We start from the raw sequence: 15,286 nt of genomic DNA, 5'->3' as shown, positions 1-15,286 counted from the left end.
CACTTATTTTACAAAATTCAACACATGTTCTCTATCCTGTCCTTATTGTTTGTCTTTCAATATCTTTCACTCATTGAATCATAATTTTACACAATCCCATATCATCCCTTGACAAATTACTTTCCCAACAGTACCCCATTCCTAGGTCATCATTTTAGTTTCTTCGCACCATCCATCCAGTAACCCTCATTTTGATGTTCCATTCGGTGCTGCTATACTATCCTTAGAATTTTACCCCCTGCCTTCGACTTTAGCCTCAACCAATATTTAATTATTCATTTAACAATATCCGCCTATATATTAATCCCTTCACACATCATTCTCACACCACGGTTTGCAGTACAGCTTCGCAACCCATTATTATTTTGGAAAATTTATTTACTACTATATCTAATGTTACATTTCCATCATCTACTCTCCAGATTTCTGCTCCATACAACAACTTCGTTTTAACTACTGCAATATATTTTTCTGGGCTCCGGTTTCGATATTTGGCATCTTTCTGACCAATATTTGTATAGGCCTACTAGCCAGAGCACTTAGTCCCTCCAGTTTTTCTCTTTTTATCTGTTCTGTCCATCTGCCATTGCTGCTTATGATCGTCCTTAGATATTCAATTACTTTAACAACTACTAATTTTGTGTTAGCTATCCACCACTGTTCGTCTTTATGTCAGTTTGTTACCTCTTTTACACACCATAACTTCGATTTTCTGTGTAGTATTTTTTATATTCTACTCTTAATAATAATTTATTGTCCCAGTAATACTATTTAGAATTTTAGCAAGTGTTAACGTGGACGGAACGATATCGTCTGCCAAGATCAGACCCGGAACATCTTGGTTATCGAGACGAGGAGACGCTCCTTTCTCAAATCCTTCGGATTGGAAAATGTCATTAATAAATAATGAAAATAATTTTGGCGATAATTTGCAATCCTGTTTAGACCCAGTTTTGAAAATATCCTTCCCACTACTACCCCATATTTCACTTTGATAGAAGATTTAAATTCCTTATATGTAGTTTCAATTGCTATTATCATCTTCCTTGATATTCCGATATGACTCATATACGGCACCCTGTCTACTCACCGAAACGAAAGCTTTCTCTAAATCGATTTACATAGTGTAAAGTTTGCCTTTTTTCTTCATGTCTTTATCCATTATTGTTTTATCAACAATTATTTTATCACTTGTCCTCATTACATTTCTAAATCCCAACTGGAGTTTCGACAGGATTGCGCATCCCCTCTGCCAAATTTATTAATCTTTTTGCAAATATCCCTGTACATATCTTACTTAGTGAATCTAGTAACGTTATCCCTCTACAGTCATTTGGATTTAATCTCTCACCCCGTTTTTTATACATATGTGGGGCAAATGACTCCCTCCTGCCATGATTTGGGCACTCCCACTCCTTCAAATATGTTATTGAATATTGTCAGTAAGCTTTCGAGGGTAAAGTCATTCTTACCTACTTCTTTCCAAAATTCATTACTGATACCTGAAATTGTTCCTGCTTCCCCTTCTCGCCCTTTCTCTATTTAATCTTCTACTTCACTAACTGAAATTTCTTGGTCGAGAGTATGCAGAATGCACTCCAATTCCATGGAAATAGCACAGTCTTTTCTATGTTAGGTTTCCAAATATCCTCCCCATTTAATAGCCGTCTGAAATGTTTGATCCGTTCTTATTACTTATATTCGCTTGTGCTAGGCTTTTTATTTCTCTACAGATTTCGTTTATTCTATTAAACACTTTCTTCCTGTCATTTATTTTAGAATCTGTGTTTAGATTTTCAGCTTGCTTCTTCTGCCATGAGTACTTTGTGTTTACTAATACATAGTTCTCTACACTCTTCTCCTTTGCTACAGAACGCAATTCTTGTTTAAAAACCACATCCCCCTCATCCTGTATGATTTTAAGGCTTTCGTTACATCCACCCATTACTTTCTGCATTCTTCATTGTACCACTCTGTATTTCTGGCAGCCCTGTTCCCTGTACTCGCATCATCTGTTCTTCTATCAATATGGTATTCTCTATAAGCTCTATTGCCGCATCTATTTGGATATTTTCTATCATAAGTCCTATTCCTATCTTCATAATTTTGAATATTGTCCCTTTGGTGAGGTCTTCCCTCCACCTATATTTGAGCACTAATCTCTTTTTAATATTTCCTTGATAACAAGTCACGCTATGTTCATCCATACTTATCAGATTAATAATTAGTGCTAAGTGGTTGCATTCTGTCCAGTCTTTAACTGTTATCTTTTCGACGAGTGGTAATACCATTTCCTCCCCTTTCTGTTATATATGTCAAGTAACCCATTTCATCTCCTGGCCACCACCCATTAAAAATATATAATTCTTCTGTAACACATAGTTCCAGTACTTTTTGCCATGCCTATTTATCTCTTCATCTTGACTTGTTCACTTTTTAGCTACTCTTTCCTCTACCTCTTTACAATACGCTCATTTTCGATGTGTAATCCTCGCAATGGTCCCCAGTCAGCACAGCACCTGCACCTTCATATATCATTTTATTTCTGTGTCCAACTCAAGAAAGGAATCTTCATTTTCAAACAGGAAACCTTCAGGAGGGCTGTAGACAAAACCAAGGCTTGAGCTTATTTCTCCCTTCGGATTCGTTTTTAATTTTGTCCAAAGAACTTCATATATTTTTGTTTCTATGAGTTCAATTTTCTCTTATATCTCGTCCCTTATTAAGTTCAGTATTCCACTAGGATATCTGCCCATCTGAGCTCATCTATCCCCTGTCTCGCTATATAATTTTAAAAAAGTCCACATGGACTTCATATCCTGGTGCAACCTAACTCTCAACAAAGGTAATTATGTCCATTTCGGCCATTAATTGTTTCACCTCTTCGTTTCCCAACTTGTTCAAAAATCCCCCTAATTTCACATATCACAGTCTCCATTTTAGTTACTTTTTATTTTTACCCTCTGTCAGGTTGGTAGTCCTGCTTTTTGTAACCCTTGCTTTCTCTACTTCTAAGATACCGCCTTCTGGTGAACTAATAATTCCTTTGTCCATAGTGTTCTCATATGACTTACTCCTTTTTGACCAGTCCTTTAAAACACTTTTACCTTTGGCCACTGTTTCTTTCCTCCTGTCTTCTGACCCTCCGCTCGACCCTGGACGTGGCTCTAACCGGCAATCAACTAGTCCGACGTCCACAACTTCTGCACGAACAGCTGCTTGTTCACTTCCTTTCGCCGACCTTGTAGTGTACTGAATCTCTCTACCATCTGCAGTTCCACTAGTTCCTTCATTTCGTTATACTGTTTCCGAATAAGGTCTCCAGTTTGTTACGTTTGACAAGCTTTTCTGATTATTTATTTGATATTCTTCATCTGCTCCCAGCCAAATGAACCCACTGGTCCGGTACCAGGATTCATCACGACATCTCCTATTGCCACCACTACTGCTGCCATCAGAGATACCTGCAAGCTGTACTGTTGCCAGTTAATTTCGCACATGCCGCACGCTCACACTTCACACGTCCGTGTCATTGAAGAATTGTCGCCCGGTAGTGTTGAACAGCAATACTCATATTCCTTGCTCAACACCTACACTCAGTACGGTCTCTCGCTTCGCTACCTTGATTACATCTGAAGTATCTTATGGCTCTCATTCTGTTACATGCCATCAAATGCAGACGTAAGGGTATCGTACGGCAAAGACTGGAAAACAACTTGATCCGATACTTAAGTATGCTAAAGATGCATAGAGCTTTCAATGTGAAACATAAAGAGAGTTAAGTTTCATAAAATTTAAATTCCGAAACTTTTAATGATGTATTCTCCTAGTTGTAATTACGTCCCTGGAGATCTGAAATACGTGTATTTTCTAAGTTCACAGCGTAGAAATGATTCTAGTAACAACATAGCGAAGAGAATGAGCTCCATCATAGAAAAGGTGAATAGGCAAGAAAATTAATGGCTGAAGACCACAGTACATCACAAATGTCTACATGTGAGGCATGTACTCTCGGTATGGACTTACAACAAGTCTTACCACTTACTGCACTTTCTCATAGTAAAATGTATTACACTCTACACCTATCTTGTTACAATGATTGCATTCATATCGAGAATAACAACAGTGACATTCATATGGTAAGAAGGAATAACTGGAAGAGGGAGTAATAAAATAGTTTGAGTTATATTGAAGACAATAAAATACAAAATCGCATCCAAACGAATATTGCCATAATTGCAGTGCTCAAAATAAAAATCAAATATTACTTTTCATGTGGTTTTTACCTCATCTCTAAAGGATTTATTGATTCAGGAACCATTTTCTTAAGCTGTGACCGAGACCTTTTCCAAATCGAAGATCGCCGGCGCAAATGTAATGTCAGGTACCATTAGATTTAATCAGAGAGGTTGTTTCCTTAACAATTGCCAATCCATTCGTTGCGAGTATAATGGATCATCTGAGTTCTATGACTTTAAAACTGTTTCTAATGAAAGTCCTGCTAAATTTCCGGCTTCAAAGGCTTACTGGATCAGAATAACGAAGAGCAAACCTGGAGTAGTTATGAATCGCACAATCTTAAAAGATTTTGAACAGTGGACCGAGAGTGAAGTTTTCAGGAAGGAAGTGAATTTGAACTATATTGTCTCTATTCTGAAACCTTTTAATTGCATGAGCAGACTTTCAAGGGGAAAGGAGAGAGACTTGCAGGATATGATGGGTTACCTAATGGATGAAACTGAACTCTTTTGTGATAAACTCTTGCAATAATGTTTCAGACATAAGCTATTTGGCGTAATAATGTTGCACACGTGAACGTTTAATGAAGTTGATTAAGTAACTGTAGGTTATTAATTTTTATATTTAAGAGTTGAAGTACGCGTAGTTAAACTATTTCTATATTCATATTCATTCACTTTGTTCCGCTCATTATACTTTGTGCAATAGAGTTCACACCGCCACATTTAATGCTATTTGATTTTTAATCATAATCGTATTTTTCATGGTCTTGAGTGGGTGCAAAGTTAAAGAAAACAGGACATGAATATAAAACTATATTTGATTGAATAAATCTTTGACAGAAATAACACAGCGAGACTATGTGTATCCTAAAAAACTAATTTTCTCTACGCCGTTTCTGCTTGGTCCCTCACCAGTGAACACTGAAATGACTCCCTCTCGATCGTATATCCATCGTTGAGCCATCCTTCCACGCTTTCTGTTGCCATCAATTTCGCTTAGCACAGTATCTTTTCTATGTTCCCTCCAACTCGTCGTATGAAATGACCAAATAATTGCAGCATTCTCTCATAAACCCCAATAGATAGCCGTTTTGAGATTTTAAGACCTTCAACTCTTAAGATATTGGTGAGTTGTCCCGTCCAAGGAATGCATAACACCTTTCATTAGGACCACATTTCAAAGATATCCCTGCTTTTATTTTACCTTGATAGTCGATGACATACACACTTACAAGAAGAGGGAGAAAACATGTTCCTCTGCAAGGCAAAACTTTATGTTACTTCAGATAGCTCCAATTTGCCAGATTTTGTGCAGCTTACTCATATCAACATTTCCAAGGCCAATTCTTATTTTGGTCTCTAAATTTCTCACTATACGAAGTGGATAATTCAACATATTTTATGCATATAACTGATCCAACTTGTTATTCTTGTGTTATAATTAATACTTTATAAGTAACATCGTTTGAGCATAATGGTGAGAGCTACGAGGGCGGTAATGTTGTTTGTGATTTTGCTCGATATTGTTTGTCAGTTTATGTCAAATCAGATGGATAATTTAGCTATGACGACATTGCCTTATTTCCCTCTGTTGAGATATTACGTGTTAGTAGGATATGTGTCCAAGAGATGAAAAAGGCTGTTAATAGTAAACTAAAGCCTAAAATAGCAAGTATCGGACGAGTTGGCCATGCGGTTAGGGGCGCGCAACTGAGAACTTGCATCCGGGAGATAGTGGGTTCCAACCTCACTGTCGGCAGCCCTGAAGATGTCTTTTCGTGGTTTCCCATTTTCTTACCAGGCTACTTCTGGGGCTGTACCTTAATTAAAGCCAAGGCCGCTACCTTATTATTGTTTTGTGTGCATAAGCAACGCCATAGCTAAATTATACGTACATGAATTATACAATAGGACTTATAACCATATTAGATTGCGCTGAATTTCAGCATGGCTTTGTACCCAATTATCACGAATCGTATGAGCTATACTAAAAATTTGTATGATAACGTTAATAGCAATGGAGGGATTGATGTTATCTAGGCTATTTGGATTTTGAAAAGGCATTCCATGAAATTGAACATACAGTCGGATTTTAGTTACTAAATTGTAGAAAGCCGAGCTGAGTGGCTCAGACGGTTAAGGCGCTGGCCTTCTAACCCCAACTTGGCAGGTTCGATCCTGGCTCAGTCCGGTGGTATTTGAAGGTGCTCAAATACGACAGCCCCGTGTCAGTAGATTTACTGGCACGTAAAAGAACTCCTGCGGGACTAAATTCCGGCACCTCGGCGTCTCCGAAGACCTTAAATAGTAGTTAGTGGGACGTAAAACAAATAACATTATTATTATTATTAAATTGTAGAAAGTCGCTGTTTGTGAACAGTTGCTATATTTAATGTGTTAATATTTAAAATTTCGACAGCAGGTTGTTTCTTTTGAACAACGAAATTTCAGATTAACTTATCAGTTGTGCTGGTGTACCCATTTTCTTTTCAATTCTAGTTAATGATTTGCCAGATACTATTTGTCACTCTACTTGTTTATTTCTCCTAGACGATTTGAAACTTTAAAAATGCATTAGTGACAACAGCGGCCGGAGTGAGCAGCAAAAGGACATTGATAACATCATTCCTTGGTGTGATATTAATAATTGGTCTCTGATTATTAGCAAATGTAAATATATAATTTTTACTGGGAGAAAATAATTTGAAACATTCGAGAAATTCGAGACCTTTTGCCCGGTCTTCTGCCCTGAATAAATGTTATGTTACCTCAGTAAGGAGAACACTGAAATAGTCTGCAATAATTCGAAGCCCGTATCCAAAATAACAAATGAATGCTATTGAAATTTTACAACACAAGTTCCTACGTTATCTTTATTTCAAAACTCTTAATATCTTTTGTCTTTCGAAACATCAACCCAGTTGTTGAGGGACATATTTAAATTTCTTTCACTGAATATCAGACGGACCTTAATTTCTATGCAAATGATGGAAATCGTAATAGAATGATTTGATTCTTCGCACCTATTAATCCACATTTCATTCCATAGTCCTCAAATATTGCCATCAATTATTTTATGTTCAAAGGTCAAAAACATTCCATTAGTCAATTTCACCATTCGTAAGATGAAAATGCTTTATAAAATTATAACAAAAATCGATATATTCATCTAAAGGGATAATGAATTTATAAGAAATTATGAGCCTGCCTTTAAAGTTCGTGTTTTTTATAATTATCTCTCTTTCTGGTAACCGTCATATTTCCCAGTGTACTCATTTGTGTTTTAAGTTTGATTGAATTATTTTTTTGCTTTAGATCACCATAGACTTCTCTGTGAATTGTCAATTCATTAAAATTGTAAGCGGTATCATATTAAATGTTATTATGCATTTTGTTTTATTTCATATTTTGTTAATTTTTGACTTCATATATACCCGGGTATATCGATAGTTAATGTTAAGAAGGTACTTATTTGGGTGTAAAACATGTGTCCTTTAACATTAATAAATTAATTAAATAATTAAATAGGTTAATTAATTACTTTTTAATGAAATGACGTTAGATTTATGAAGCGTGATTAATAGTTACATAGCACACCACCATTTACATTTCTAATTGGATATACCAAGTTTATGAATACATATAGGCCTACGCAGGCTCAAATTCTACTTGGTTACAATGTTGTGGTTTTAATGGTGAAATTGTATTCCAATTTGTGCTTCTTATTACGTATTTATGTGTTAATTCCCCTGCCTCTACTACGGTGGTTTTGGAGGGATTCCTGCAGTATATTAGCTTTTAAATTATGGCTGGACGGAGCAATATTCTGGCAATGGAACAACACTAACTAACTTCCTGCTTATTCGTTAAAGGCTTATATTACTCCTTTCAGGTTTGACTACCGAAACAAATCGTTTGTATTGCGGCAATATGAAAAAAAGCGTAGCTTTTCTCCACACCACAGTTACATTTCCTGATATTAATTGCAGTTTAAATATAAGATAAAGTGAAACGTGATGTACCAATTAGAAGAAGATTAGATTTATGCGTAGGAAAATTAAAATTGTAAACCAAAGGGACTGGTGCGTGCTTTGATTATGGGGAGGAGAAGAGATGAGTAAATGTTGTGGTCTGCGTTTTGAAGGTTCTATATAACCTACTGGAATGTTTTCCAAGATGAAATTAACAGGTACAACATAGAACTAATGGAAATTGGTCGAATTCAGATGATACATGAAGTATAAGATAGTAAAATTACGTCTGAAATGAAGAGAATTAATATATTATGTAGATTCAGTAATAACCAAAAATAATGGGAAGTGTGCAGAGAATATAAATATAAAATAATGAACTAAAGGAGATTTTTCCCAAGAAGGGAAATTTGCACATCTGTGATGTTAATCAGACATTAATCAGATATTATTAAAGAATTTGGTGTGGAATGGGGCGTGTCGTGGAAAGGAAACCTGAACAATAACTGGTGCAGGAATAATGAAAATGAAATTCCTCGAAATTTTTAGTTAGCGAAGAATGTTTATGGTGAAATGGGATGATGTATTAAAATATTGAGAGACAATGGATCAAGCCTTCTGAGGGCATAATGATTTAGCGTGGAAGATGGACAGACAGGACATTGAAAACACCCGTCACTTCCAGTTCCACCGGGTGAGTTGGCCGTGCGGTTAGGGATGCACGGCTGTGAGCTTGCATCCGGGGGATAGTGGGTTTGAATCCCACTGTCGGCAGCCCTGAAGATGGTTTTCCGTGCTTTCCCATTTTCACTCCAGGCAAATGCTGGGGCTGTACCTTAATTAAAGCCATGACCGCTTACTTCCAACTCCTAGGCCTTTACTATCCCATCGTTGCCGTAAGTCCTAACTGTGTCGGTGGGACGTAAAGCCACTTGCAAAAAAAAAAAACTTTCCAGTTCCTTTTGGCTTCAAATTTCTAGTCTGTGTATCTCAAGGTGAGGCCATGATATGAATACATAACGAACAGATTATAGCAGGTCGAGAATTGAAATTAAAGTTGTCACAGCGTAGGGTGGCATAGAGGACGCTATCAAAACATATAGTATCTATGTACCGGGTGATTCATAATGTCATATCCGCTGATTCATAATGTCACTCAGAAGCTGAAGTAGCCCATAGAGGGTTCGAAGTGCAGAAACTTTGTAATGGAAGCTTATAGTCCAGAACGGAACCTAGCGTGAGGGCTAGACTATGGATGTCAATGTGACGCCATGGGCAATTTATTTTCTAGTTTGTTTGAATTTTCTATTTTCCTAAAGCTGACATTCAATGAGATGATGGCTGTTAGTGCGCAGTGAAATTAGACCCAGTACAGTGAATGTTGTTTACAACGACGTGACGCCTGCATTGAATGTTCGAACGGCTTTAATAGAAAGAAATGGCGTATGGCTTTTAGTACCGGGAGTGTCCGAGGACAAGCTTGGCTCGCCCGGTGCAGTTCTTTTGATTTGTCTCTCGTAGGCGACCTGCACGTCGTGATGAGGATGAAATGAGGATGAAGGTGACACATATACCCAGGCCCCGTGCCAGCGAAATTAAGCATTTATGGTTATAATTCCCGACCCTACCGGAAATCGAACCCGGGACCCATGTGACCAAAGGCCAGCACGCTAACCATTTAGCCATGAGCCGGACAACGGCTTTTGTGAGCAACATACAATCTCCAGTGTCTAACTTCCCTGTGTGGACAAACGACTCACACTTCACTAACTGTCGGCTCTGCATAGTTTAGGAACAGAGCATTGTGGGCCAAAATTATTCATCAAGTCATCCTTGATTTTCTCAGGCTTAGTAGCGGCAAATGATAATAAAAATAGTGGTGGGGGTGGTGCACAAAGATGTATAGACAACCAAAAACCCGGGTCCGTCGGATATGGCGGGGTGGGGTGGAGTGTAGACATAAAAAATGTGCTATAAATTTTTTTAGTATTTGACTACACACTAACAATGCAACAGAGTCCGGCTCCATGGCTAAATGGTTAGCGTACTGGCCTTTGGTCAAAGGGATCCCGCGTTCGATTGTCGGCAGGGTCGGGAATTTTAACCACCATTGGTTAATTTCGCTGACACTGTAAGATGTTCCTAACTCTCTTACTTATAAAAATATATTAAACTGCATTTAAATGAAAAAATAAGAAAATTAATATTCATTAAATAAATTACTCAATCGTTGGACCTTGTACTCACACTTGGTTCTTACCTGATTACTTACATATACGTTATTTGAATGGCGGCAGCTACAACTCAGTGCAGCAATAAGAGAATGAGATTCTTGAATATCTCTAGGGTTTGGGGTAATAAGCTTACATTTGACAACATACCATATAGGTTCTGGGAAAAGGAGATTGGCATTCGGTTTCCCCATTAAATTTAAGGTTAAGTAATTCAACTCTAGAAATGAAACGATAAATTAGTTTGATAGAACGAAATATATTCTTGAAATAATTTCAATAAAAATAGTAAGAACTGCTGTGATAAAACAGATGAGAATATGAAGTTATGCCATTGCAACTGAAAGAAACTAGGCATGAATTAGAATTCTTCTCGACCGGATATTTAACAATTATACACGAAATGTATCCCTCACTGGCTCACTTGACTGTACCTTCAACACTTTGGGTGCAACTACGACGTATTACTTTGCGGTGGTGTTTTGCTGTAGGTGTTTCAAGCCTAATTTGGTGATGTATCCTTTTTGTATCACTGACGACTAAGTATCCATGTGACTGCTTCTTTTCCATCCATATGACTTCTTGGTAAGTCTGTCTTATATGACTTCATGGCAAGTCTATCCCTCTAACTGAACTGACCGACTGAGGTCTCACCTTCCACTTGACAAATAACTAATGACCGACTGAGGCCTCTTCTTCCTGTTGACTCAATGACTGACGCTACAATATGCAGCTACCTTATATAGACGTTGACACACCTACGCAACCTCCAGAAATAACTATGATCTACTCCCATCTCGCGACAAATGTTACACACAATGGTGAAACCGCCGGCGGCACCCAGGGTATCTCCAAGAAAGTGAGCTCACCGCTATATACGCACGATGACAGAGCGATGACTCGGCAGTTATTCCAGCAGTATTTCTCAATATTACAATGTCACAAGTTATTGCACACACTACATCCACATCTGATATACAGCAACTCTTACTGTACATGTTTTAAGTGTTAATCTACACACACATATATACGTAACAATTTTACTACAATCACGCAAGCGACAAGCATTGCAGAATTGAATTGAACAATAATAATTGTAATAACAGTATAGACATAATAATAATAATAATAATAATAATAATAATAATAATAATAATAATAATAATAATAATAATAATAATAATAATAATAATAATAATAATAATAATACACCTTGTAACGGGATTTGAACCGTTACAGCACGGAGACTGGCTGTATGTGCCGTCTTCATCATCATCCATCATCCTCATCATGACGCGCAGGTCACTTACGGGTGTTAAATCAAAATACCTGCACCTGACGAGCCGAACATATCCTCGGACACTCCCGGCACTAAACGCCATACGCCATTTCATATTTTTCAATGCCACAGACACTAGATAGAACCACACCAACATATTGAGTCTGCCAGACTGACGAATGCGCGCGACGTGCGGGTGACCTTGACAATGTATATGCCTTCTACCTTTCGTCGCAGAACACTACTTCTACTACCAAAATGTACTCATTGCTCCCCTGAGGGGGGAGGCGGGTCTCTTAGACGCTGATGCCTTTCTCAGGCCGGGAGATTTGTTACGGTGAGGGAGATGTTCGAAGAAGGTGAGGGGGTTGGTAGCCGTGGCCTATACTACGAAATGTGCCAGCATTCGCCTTAGTTCAGGAGAATGCAAAACCACGGAAAGCCATTCTCAGGACAGAGAACGGTTGGGGGCAGCCGTGAGATCCAGTTCTGCCCCGTTTCCCGAATGCAGAGGTGGTAGAGCCGTGGCCACCCCTCCTGTGCTTGGTTGGCCGATCAGAGTGCAGAACTGTTGGACCAGGACCAGCCACGGGCACTTACGGGCTGAGAACCACTCTGCATCTACCGACCTAGCAGAACATGCTACACCGGGCGAGTTGGCCGTGCGCGTAGAGGCGCGCGGCTGTGAGCTTGCATCCGGGAGATAGTAGGTTCGAATCCCACTATCGGCAGCCCTGAAGATGGTTTTCCGTGGTTTCCCATTTTCACACCAGGCAAATGCTGGGGCTGTACCTTAATTAAGGCCACGGCCGCTTCCTTCCAACTCCTAGGCCTTTCCCATCCCATCGTCGCCATAAGACCTATCTGTGTCGGTGCGACGTAAAGCCCCTAGCAAAAAAAAAAAAAAAAAAAGAACATGCTACACATTACTCCGCGGCTCTTCGCTATTTGCTGTGTGGCACTGTAGAATTCGGTTAGCCGCGACGAACGACATCTTTCATTTTGTGCGTGTTTCCGGTAAGTACAGTATTTTCCTTAATAATTGAATAAATTGAAGGAAAGAATTAGCTGAAAAACAACACGGGTTTATACATGTTTAAAAGTAATTCCCAATTTCAAGCAGATAAAATGGAATACAGTTTATTTTTTCTTCCACAAAGTGCGGGGGGATGGGGGGGGGGGTTGACTTACCCCTCGCAACCCTCTCCCCCAACAAATCACTGCTACTGCTCAGGCTTGCCCTGACGTAGACTTTTGTACTGGACTACACGTTCTTGTTCGAAAGTTGTTTTATTTCGACTCTTCTGTGGATTACTTCAGTTTCTGTATCATCCTTGATACAGGATTTAGCAACAAGGTACTGCCAAAATTTCAGGATACGTTCCTAACACGTAGAAGAAGAAAATATGTTGTATGGTCATGGATTCGGGTACGGTTTCTTTTTCCATGTTAGTATTCACTTTTTACAAATCTACATAGTACACTAATCATGGGAAACTCACAGGAACCGAACGTACAAGTATACCACAGCAAACTCTTTCTTAGATTGATACATGCGAATGTAATACTCCAGGGTTACATTAGCATCCGGGGTTTCAAGCGATGACTGGTTAATGGATGTGTCAGTGCTAGCGGAGGACACTTTGAAGATTCTATGTAAGGGTTGGTTTCATGTGGTTTGGTGTCCCCATGTGTTTCCCATGATTAGTAGAATTGTTTCTTTGCCGTGACATTCGTACAGATGGTTTCTGGCGATGGCTCGGTGTCTGAAAATAAGTTACAGAAGATGTGTACTGAAACAAAACCCGATCTCTGACGTAACCACAAAATTGACAAAGAAATGTAAGTTCGATCTTGAGCAACTCCTGTGTCAGCCTATGCAGCGTGTGACCGGCCAAGCTCTCTTGTTTGATAGCATTGGGTGGAGCGCCACCGTAGCACACTGCCGTGTCGCTCGCTCTTCTGCTACGTTGCTGGTAATGGCGGCGTACTACAGAGCGGCAGCTCAACATCATGCCCGGATAATGTAGCGACTTTATTGTGATAGGGCCTATGTTATTTATAAACTTTTTTTTTTGCTAGGGGCTTTACGTCGCACCGACACATATAGGTCTTATGGCGACGATGGGATAGGAAAGGCCTAGGAGTTGGAAGGAAGCGGCCGTGGCCTTAATTAAGGTACAGCCCCAGCATTTGCCTGGTGTGAAAATGGGAAACCACGGAAAACCATCTTCAGGGCTGCCGATAGTGGGATTCGAACCTACTATCTCCCGGATGCAAGCTCACAGCCGCGCGCCTCTTCGCGCACGGCCAACTCGCCCGGTATAAACATTTCAGATGTTCTTTGTTATTAGCTGCCACTTAAATGAAAATATCATCGTTAAAAAACCTGTGTCTCAATCCCTGATTTCAGTCTCTTCAGAGAATGCATTCGTTCTTTTCTGAGCATCTGACATGTGTTTACTGTCTAAGGCTAATCTTGACGTAAGGCTTGGAGTTCGCTCAAGAGGCTGGTGCACTGGTGGTTTATAAAAGGGAAGTATGTATATTGTTGAGTTAACTTAATATTTAAGATCCTCAAACAGATATTTAGTAATTTGGACTGTATTCCAGGACGACTCAGGACGAATCAAATTCTTAAAATAGCAGGTTATGAGACTTGTTTTCCTTGATCAAATCGTACACTCAGCTAGGAAGAAAACAATTCGAATTAAGCCACTCTTTAATTTAGATCATTTCTTCAATATGATGAATCTGAAGAAGTTATCTCAGTGCGTTGTGGCACTACCAGTTAAGGTTGCTTGCTCTGTACACCGGAAACAGGGTCCCTTCCTTCCCATTTCTAGTCCGTACAATTACACATACACCTTCACACTGTGGTGTATGTAGCTCAACCCATGAGGTGCACTGGGAAAAGCAGCTACAGAAATGACTTCCGGTAGTGAAAGCCACACGCTTCAAACAAATCTGTTACTTTAATGCCTTGGACTATCTGGAATGATGGTCGATATATTAGTAGCCTATAAGATTTACAGAAATATTTCGAAAACTAAAGATAATATAATGTCCCAATAATAATTTAATCTGACACTGATATATGCTTGCCTGAGACACAGAATCATACACAAGTGATTTGCATGCGTTTGTAATAAATTTCGAGCCATAGTTTCTTAGCGAATTTCAAATGATGTGACGTTCGTACAGATGGTCTCTGACGATTGCTAATGAAAATGTTATAATTGATGTTACAATCTGATCTTGAAGTTGTCTTTCCAATTTATATGTTTTCCTCCACTTGACAGCCGGCCCCGCGGTGTAGGGGTAGCGTGCCTGCCTCTTAACTGGAGGCCCCGGGTTTGATTCCCGGCCAGATCACGGAATTTTACCTACATCTGAGGGCTGGTTGGAGGTCCACTCAGCGTACGCGATTGCAATTGAAGAGCTATCTGACGGTGGGATGGCGGCCCCGGTCTAGAAAGCCAAGAATAACGGCCGAGAGGATCCGTCGTGCTGACCATATGACACCTCGTAATCTGCAGGCCTTCGGGCCGATCAGGGGACGCT

This window comes from Anabrus simplex, chromosome 1 (assembly GCF_040414725.1).
Source record: "Anabrus simplex isolate iqAnaSimp1 chromosome 1, ASM4041472v1, whole genome shotgun sequence".
Lineage (NCBI taxonomy): Eukaryota > Metazoa > Arthropoda > Insecta > Orthoptera > Tettigoniidae > Anabrus > Anabrus simplex.
Note: the sequence above shows the minus strand (reverse complement) of the source record.